Source organism: Vicia villosa, linkage group LG6, assembly GCF_029867415.1.
Source record: "Vicia villosa cultivar HV-30 ecotype Madison, WI linkage group LG6, Vvil1.0, whole genome shotgun sequence".
Lineage (NCBI taxonomy): Eukaryota > Viridiplantae > Streptophyta > Magnoliopsida > Fabales > Fabaceae > Vicia > Vicia villosa.
In genome coordinates this window covers 125,182,850-125,192,351 of record NC_081185.1, presented here as the reverse complement: position 1 = coordinate 125,192,351, position 9,502 = coordinate 125,182,850, and the positions used below count along the sequence as shown (strand labels likewise).

The window sequence follows — 9,502 nt, the reverse complement described above, 5'->3', positions numbered from 1 at the left end:
ACATCTTGAGCTTCATGAACTATAACTACAAGAAGACCTCCACAAGCTAGAGTGCCTCCGGGAGCTTTAGGTATTGTCTGTTTCTCATGAAAGCCCTTGCCCATGTCCTCTTCGTTTAAGGATTTATAAGTCTCTATTCCTAGATAAATTTGAATAAAAACAATAAGTCAATTTATAACAAACCATGACACACATGAGAAAATCCATCATACATCATGCACATTTTTTACGTTGTTTTTTGTAAAGGAATGTGTCTTATATAATAAAAATCAGCTTCTGTTGTGGTTGAAAGTTTGCACTATGCTTCATCAGAGTAATTTTCAACTATTCATGATAAAAAGCATCAAAAGATCACTTGATTACAAACTCAATTATGTTTAAATGTTTTCTTGATAATCAAACATATATATTGCATCATTGGGACATAAGCTAAACACTATAAGGAAACAAATATAGTACTAATATGGAATGTGCTAGTCCAGAATATCTAACCAAAAAAGCATGTCCACACAATGATGAATTATCTCGAACTCACCCGCCTTGCCTTCACTGCTTCAGTGATCTGAAATTGAGCTTGATTTTTCTTGCTGATTTAAGAAGCAAATCAATCTTCATTTTGATAGATGGATCATCATAAGGCCCGCACTTGACAAAATAGAACGAATGAATATGCTTTCTCACTAATGAATAACATTAAGCCTAAGCCAAAAATAAATGCTTTAATTTACACTGATATGACTTCATGGAGATAGAAGTTGTTGCAAAAAAATAGTGCTTATTATCCAATAGTCACCAGTTATTTGCAATTTGGAATAAGCAAATGAAATATAAAATTAAATGTTTAAGGAAATAAAGCATACTGCAAAAATGAAACACAAACTCCAATTGTCGGACCTCACAAACTTCGGGTCGAGCTTCTCACGAGTAGCACATTAAAGCATCTCCTCGGTAATGATTCCCTGCTTAGCATAGTACATCTGAGTGAATCTTGGAGGACCTGTTTTTTATCTCCTCTCAATCCACTCTTTGCGCATTTTCGGTAGTCCTAATAATCAAATCCACGAAAAGAAACCAATTAGATTAGCAGTAGTCATAAAAATGTACCACAAACTCAACAAATAAAGAAAATGTAAATTTCTAAAAGCATTGTGTGTTTGCGAAATTCTAAAAAAATAGTGACATACTTTCTTCTAAGAAAATATGCATAAAAAGTAGCAAGAGTTTGACTTAACAGAAGAAACCCGTGAGTTACAAAATGGAATCCTATCCTCAATTATTAATCATGGTTCTTCCATTTTATACATTAAAAAAAAATCAATGTATAGTATCAGAACTACAATGTCACACTCTCACCATTAACGTAATCACTCCCCTATCATATAAATACACATAAGAATTTGCAGCTTTATACTTGTTTCCAAATCATTCAAACACCACAGATACATAAATAAGGACCATGATCTCTGCAGTTGAAAATGGTTGCACTCACTGCAGCCTAAGATTCAACCACCATTGGATCTGTTTTCAATCAAATTTTTACTTGTTACTTCATATTTCATTATAAGAGAAAGAAAACAGTATTTGAAATGTAATGTTAGCAAAGACGAAGCACCTCTAACTCCAGCAGCTTTCCACATACATTGTTTTTTAGTCTTCACAATGGCGGTCATCCCGTTATCCACCGCTAAAGCAGGTCCAATGGCTTTGAATAGAGACATAGCTGTCATAGATATTCTATTAGCTGTTCCTATTTGGTTTTGTTCCTGTTTTCTAAATCAACAATTTCTTCAAAAACCAATATCAAGCTTTTTGTGTAGAAACAGTTTTTTTTAACGAAAAATACACTTACCACTACTCTATTTTGTACAACGAATAAACCTGTTGTAATTTTCACCTATAAGTCCATCAAAACAAATACAATCAGTCAAATTTGTAATAGAAAGTGGACACAAAGTTCGGCGAGACAATCCATTTTACTAATAGCTTGTATTTATTTAACATCAACTGACAAAAATATGGACCACAGTTACACAGTAATTTGCAAGCTTCAGCCATGTTGTACACAATTTTAATGCCATGCAATTTGCAGTAGCATATGACAGTTCAACAACTGGAAACATTTGAGACATACAAAAATATAGTATCAATGAGGCCCTAACTAAAAATCAACCAAACAAAACTCTATTTTTTAGACCTGTATAGAGAGTTAAATTGTAAAAATTGAATATAGTAAACAATGAAAATAAAGTTCAAAATAACCGTAGTAATCTCGTCTGTTGGAGCAATGCTTCTCTTGTGCAACGCTAATGTAGAACCAACAACCATGATAGTACCACACCGGCAGCTTGCTGACAATAACAAAAGACATGACAATAACAAAAGACAGTTTGAAACGTTAAAAAAACAAAATTGGTTTTTATATTATAAATGGTTTTTTATAATCTTTTAAATATATTTGGTGTGTTCAAAAAGTAAGAAATATAGCACGAAAAAGAGACACTAAAGCAAACAATATACCTTATTTTGAAGGTTATAGAAAAGAAGGACACTGTCATGAAGAGAAGTTGGAGTTCATTCATCCATTGACAATATGTTATCCTGCAAGTCAAAAAAATTCAATTGAGATCAACCTTTTGTATTGACATTGAGAACCAATTGAAAACAAAAAAATGTATATCAGTAAGATTTGTATCACAGCCCCATGATTCACATTTGAAAAGCCTGGAAAATAGGGACTTTGAGCCACCTCAATCCGACGATTCCCTCAACTTCTGAGTCCACCTCCAATCCCTGATTTCTCTCGAACCTCAGTCCTCTCTCACTCCACAAATATCTCAGTCAAACTCCACTCCCTAAAAACTCTCTGCCTGCACTATCCTTTGAAGCGCTCTACGTTAAATTCAACATGTATCATTATTATATTAAATCTTAATTAAGTGCACACAAATGAGACAGAAAGAAAGGGTGAGATAGAAATTACCTCTAAATACTTCCTCCAATTTCCAGACGATAAAAGGTTTTTCAATAAAACAGAATAAGTATGAATCTACACCGAAAAAACGCAGAAAGACCTGTTAACAAATATCAAACCCTAATTTTTCTGCATATATAAGCATTCAAGGCACAATTCTCAAAAAACGGACATTGTTCACCATCTGCAAACTCCATCACTCTCACATCTACAGAGAAAAAAAAATCAAAAATTAAAAACTTCATATCAGATTCAATCTTCTTAAATTGACAAAAACAACAACAATAACAGCAAATAAACAAACATTCAATTTTTATAAAAATGAATCATAAATAAACAATTTTTTCAGTATTCAGTATCACCATAGCCTATTGTTTCGATGAATGCTTCGATTGTTCTTTCACATAAGTTACGGAATCGAAATAGAAACTCACCATGGTAGAATACAAAAAGGGATATCGGTGCTTTCTCCAAAGTCCTGATTTCGTGTTTCTTCTTTTAGGCTAAATAAGATTTTTGAAACCCTAATTTCGTGCATCGTTACATAATCAAAGATCAGAGTTTCATCTCAATGATAGAGAAAGATAATAACAAATAGAGGGAAGAGAGATAGAAAGAGGAAGAAGGTTTATGGAGAAGATTGAGGAAGAGGAAGATGGAGAAGATTGAGGAAGAGGAAGAACAACCCCACCTTCGGTAGAGAGAAAGAGAAAAAGAGAGAAAAAGTGAGAGAGAAAGAAAAACGTGAAAGAGAAAAAAATGAGAGAGAGACACGATTCTATGAGGTAGATTGGGAAGCTTTGCAAGTAAGTTGTCCACGTGGAACAACATGGAAATAGGAGGGCAAATCGGTATTTTCCAGAGCAGTTAACTTTCTTATATTGTAGATTTGAAAGAAAATAAAACTCAACGAAATTTAATTTCTATCGCTTTGAAGTCTTTGAAGTCTAAGTAAGGGTGTGTTTGGTTGTGAAGAGAGTATGAGAAGAGAAAAAAAGGTAAGAAAGAGTATGAAAAGAGAAAAATAGATGAGAAATAGAATAAATTTGATATATTGTTTGGTATAGTTTAGAAATAAGAGAAATAGAGGAAAAAATGTTAATTATTTGTGAAAGTACAAATAGGTCCTTAATTTAAAAAAAGAACTTCTACATACCGATTTAATTTTTGGGGACAACTTCTCTATCCATCATAAAAAAGTTGGGTAGTGTACCTCCAACCATGATTCCATCTCATTTAACATATTTAATTATTTATTAAAATACTATAAATGTTTGTTGTTTTCAAAACATTTTACAAAGAAGGTAACCTTATCCAACTTTTTGAGTTGGGTAGATAAGAATTCACATTAATTTTTATTTGATTTTAATTAATAAATTATATTATAATTATAATCAAAAGAAATTATATTATTAATATGTTTAGTTATTTAGTTAATTATATGAATTTAATTTTAAGAGATTTAAATAATTAAATCTATTAGTTTTGTTTAAAAAATTAAGAGTGATTATAAAATATTTATGACTATTGTAAAGAGTTAATGGAAAAGAATAATAATGGAATTGAAAGCATTAGTGTTCCTTTCTTCTATGTATAGCGAAGATAAAAAATATGGTGGGTCCCATGAAAATCATCTCTCTTTTCCCAAGTTTTCTCCATTCCAAACAAGAGAAATTAAGCATTTCTCTTGTACCTCTCTCTTCAATAACTCTCTCTTCACAACTTCTATCATAACAAACATACCCTAAAAGCAAGAAGGTCAACATTAAAATTATGTAAGCGAAATGATTTGATGATGAAAATCCTCAAGAAACATCATAAGATGATGAGCTTTACCTCATCTTCAGAAGAGTGCGACATCTATAAATCATAACGAATAAACAATTATCTAATAAGAAAGTATTCAAATGATCGAAGAGACAAGAAGGAAGTTGACCAAAAAATTATTTTATGAGTACAGAGAACCCAGACGCTTAGAATACAAATGTCTAAAGTTGGAGAAAGATATATCAAAGAAGAGTGGATTCTGAAGAAAGAAGAAAGTCCTCATTTTTAAGTGAGATTAATCTGATGAATCATCTGATGTGATGAGGAACATGCAATAGGAAATATGATGACACTACATATGATGATGTATTTTCTAACTTATCTTATGATGAAATTGTTATTATATTGTGTGATTTACTTTGCAATATTCATAGAATGAATGTCAAGCATAAAGATCTTAGAAAGATCTAGGACAAATTATTGGAACATCATAAAACTTTGGAACAAGATATTGATGTTTTAAAAAATAAAAATGATTTTCTAAAAAGTTAAACATCACAATTTCCCATAATAATAAGTGAATGTCAAATATGAAAAAGTTTTTCAAATATTCATTGATAATAGAATAGAAAGAAGAAATATGCGTTACTTGATCTATGACATACAAATTTATTAAATGTGTCTTTGGATTGACGGTGAACATAATTAATTTTAAAAGTATTGAGTTTGGTAGAATTAATTTTAATATAATTGATTTATGCTTGGATACATTTACGTAAAAGTGAGTTGAACAATAAATTTCAATATAAAAATTACCCATAATCAATTCTGGAGGTAGAAGTTACACATTCTAGCTTCAAGTAGAATCAATTTTTGAGGCAAAATCAATTGTACTTTTAATAAGACAAACACCTCAAAATCATCCAGAATCAATTCTACATTTCTAGAATTGAATATGGGTCATCAAAAGGCCAATCCAAACATGATATAAGGAAGGACTAACATATGTTGGTGAGCCTTGGGTTAAATTTCATGATCCTAAAGTTTTATGTTCTTACTGTTAATAAACAAATCACAACAAATAAAATTTACCTATGTTGAAAATATGGAAAGACAACAAACCACCTTTAACTAAAAAAAGAGAACCCAAGAAGATTTAGATATTTAAAACTAAAATTCTTTGTATTGAAAATATGTTTAGAAACTAAGTAAAAAAATCAATCTTGGTATTGAGACAATGGCTGCTCATGACACATGAAGGGAGAAAGACTTATCTTTCAAAGCCTCAAGATGACGGAAAAAGACAACTTTGATTTTAGAGGAAAGTTGAAATGTAGGGTCATAGGGTTCAGAACTGTTGGTAATGGTTCTGTTCACTCTATCAATAACATGATTTTAGTTGAAAGACTAATGCATAACCTTCTAAGCATAAGTCAATTAAGTGACAATGGTTATGAGATAGTCTTTGATCAAAAGTCTTGTAAGGATACTAGTAAATTAAATTATAAAAATAGTAAATAAAAAATCAAAGAAGGAAAGTCCTAATCTAAAAAAAGGCAATAAAAGAAATCGACAATGCACCAGTTTAGAAGAGATCAATTGATAGAGGTAAAACAACGAAATAAATTATAGAAGAGGAGACAAAGAGAAATTAGCAGCGAAAAAGATAAATAACAAAAATAAAATATTTCCCTTGAGATTTCCCCTAAAATAATGGTTTGATCTAAACTACTTGGCGTTCTCTAGTCCCCAAGATATTTCCCTTGAGATTTCCACTAAAATAATTTTGAGCTTTTATTCATGATCAACCATAACAACCTACAAACAACTTGAACTTTCTTACATGATCAACCTACAAACCTTTTACAAACAACCAAAGCTTTTACAAAGGCTTATATAAATAACCTTAACTAGATCTTTTACACATTCTCAACTCAATAACCTTCACCCAAGATTTTTACACGTTTAACTTGCAACTTTCAAATATATTACGAAGAGATCACAAGAGAACTATACTTTTGAATAAGCAATTACAACACATCACCAGTACATCGCAACTATTTGATGAAACTTTTCACTCTCTTGTCACTAAGGTAATTATGATGAAAAAGAACTTTATAAAAGAATGAGAGAAAGAAAAAATAGTAGAAAGTTTCTATTCATGTATTTTAAAATGAGGAGAATTATCTTTTACACATGAAAAAATCTAGCTCAAAAAGGAAACAATCCATGGGCCTTTTCACTCTTTTAATTGATTAAATTCATTTGTTAATCGATTAATATAACCAAAAAAGGAAACTTTGAATTTGGACGTCAGTTAATCAATTAAAAGTCTTCTTAATAGATTAGTAGGCGTTTCATTTTGCTTTTATATATTAGAAGCAAGACTTAATTGATTATCTACTGTATTTTGTAACACCCGAGACCAAAAAGGGAAATGAGTGGTCGTCGAATTCACATCGAAGTGAGAGGGATTCTAAGGCTGTGTAGGGAAGAAACTGCATGGTTATAAAGGCTTATTTGGATTTATTGTTACTACCTATACCAACATGATGCATCTTCTTTTCGGTAGCCTAACAAATAAGAACTCCATAGTTAAACGTGTTTGAATTAGAGTAGTATTTAGATTAGTGACCTTTGGGAAGTTTCTCGGAAAGTGTGTGAATGAGGACAAAACATGCTGAAAATACCCGTGTTGATTTGTGGAGTCAGTCGATAATTATGAAAGCAGTCTAGGGCGTTACAAATGGTATCATAGTCAAACCTCTTTCAGTACGATGTGGTTTAAGGACGAACCAAGCGGAAGCTGGTGGACATGTAACAACCAAGGCCGAATAGGGCAATGAGCGGTTGCCGAATTTACATTGGAATGAGATGGATCCCGAGGCTGTTCAGAGATGAGACTACATGGTTAAAAGAAGACTTATAAGAATAGATTGGTATTACCTATACCAATAAGATGCATCTTCTTTTCGGTAGCCTAACAAATAAGAATTTCATAGTTAAGAATGTTTGACTTGGAGTAATATTTAGATGGGTGACCTTTTGGGAAGTTTCTTGAAAAGCGTGTAAGTGTGGACAAAGCATGCTGAAAAGACCCGTGTTGGTTTGTAATGGGGAATTTGCTTTTATTTTTATTTGTAGACTTGACTATGGTCTAAGCATCCCCTATTTCCTCAATGTTCCCATCTATACTTTTATTTTCCTTCAAAAGTGATTGCTCTTCATTAACAACCCCTTTGGTCGGTTTATCTTGTTTGTCCTCTCAATTTTGTTAATCGTTGCTTTCTTATTTTGGCATTTCCTCCTTCTTTTTACATACATGACCCACTCAATAACATGTAGTGCAATAGAGGATTCCATTCATACTCTACTTGCTGTGTCATTTTTGCTCCTTGAGGGTCTCTGATTATGATTTGTTGTTTCAGTTCCGTTGTGACATCCACCTCAATTAGGACTCTGGCATAGAATACCCGTAGTTTCGTAGCAACACATTCAACAGTTAGTAATGATTTACCTCTCGCACTGCCAATCTTGTCAGTACTTTTATCTCCCCAATATATTAATGGCAATTGGTGAAAGATGACCCAAATATGACCTTCTTTATATATATATATATATAGTTTCTCTATATATAATTTACATGATATAACCTATTTTTTTTTAACACAAGTTTTATGCAATGAAAAAAATTCATATTTAAAATATTATGAGACGTTAAATGTGACAACCATCTCAAATAGAGTTTGAATGTTGATTTATCATCTAGTGTGTTTTTTTTAAACGAAGCTAATAATAATAAAAGAAGATTGGTACAAAAGCGATAGGGGGATATTGTAACACCCTTCTAAACCCCCGAGAAAATTATAATATAATCAGAGTAATAACACATCAAGGATGCTACAATTATTAAAATGAATCAAAATACCAATGTCGTTCGTCATGCTTTATTAAGATTAAACCAAACTCCAAACATGTGTTCATCACAGCGGAAACTTATTTTAAACAATGCAAGGAACATATCCAAACAGTTCAACAATACATAATCCATAATCAAAATAGCAACAATCTCAAGTAACGCTAAGACTAGTCGATCCCAGTGTTACAATCAGAGCATGACTCGACACGAACTACGGGCTAGCCTACAAGCTATCTTCACCCAAACAAGACGCCGCTACATCCTTAATCTGAAATCATCAAAGTAAGGGTGAGTTTCATTCGAATTAATAACCATTATACAATCATAAGCAATAAAATATCATAGCAATTATCATCCACTCAAACATACATGTAAGTGGAATTTATCACAACAAGCAAGCATCAGTACACAAGTATCATCTCACATACCATACAATTATTCAGTTATAAAATAGTATAATGCAATGAATGGACTAACACTAATGCATGTGGTACCATCCATGGGATAAACCCATCCAACTGATCTTTTCATCACCGAGATACAGTTTTAACCAGCACAAATTCCACACAATGGGAATTATGCCCACCAATTTGATCCATTTCATCACCGGGATCCATCACCGAAAATGTATGCCAATGAATGCAACATATAACATGCTTACAACATCACCAAATCCGATGTAACACATCGTCTCATTATCATCACCAAATCATCACCGATAAGCATGTATATATTCTTAGCATTCAATACAAACATATCAACCGCATACACGAAAGTCATCACCCAATAAATAACATAATCACAAATAAACAACTTGGACTTTACGTCCATACCACCTATTCATC

General features: G+C 32.0%; 1 long non-coding RNA gene across 7 annotated transcripts; it reads right to left on the bottom strand.

Moving 5' to 3' along the window:
• Window positions 1–539: 539 nt before the first annotated feature.
• LOC131609871 (uncharacterized) lies at window positions 540–3,690 on the bottom strand. 7 transcript variants are annotated; one of them, XR_009286345.1, is made up of 10 exons: window positions 3,406–3,690; window positions 3,144–3,179; window positions 2,981–3,046; window positions 2,711–2,889; window positions 2,518–2,598; window positions 1,850–2,348; window positions 1,613–1,770; window positions 1,354–1,518; window positions 895–1,045; window positions 540–699 (listed from the first exon to the last, which is right to left on the bottom strand). It is a non-coding gene; the product is annotated as an uncharacterized LOC131609871 (long non-coding RNA). The 7 variants fall into 7 exon arrangements; XR_009286343.1 differs by lacking the exon at window positions 1,354–1,518; XR_009286349.1 differs by lacking the exon at window positions 1,354–1,518 and having other exon boundaries at window positions 1,613–1,720.
• Between the last annotated feature and the right edge of the window lie 5,812 nt (window positions 3,691–9,502).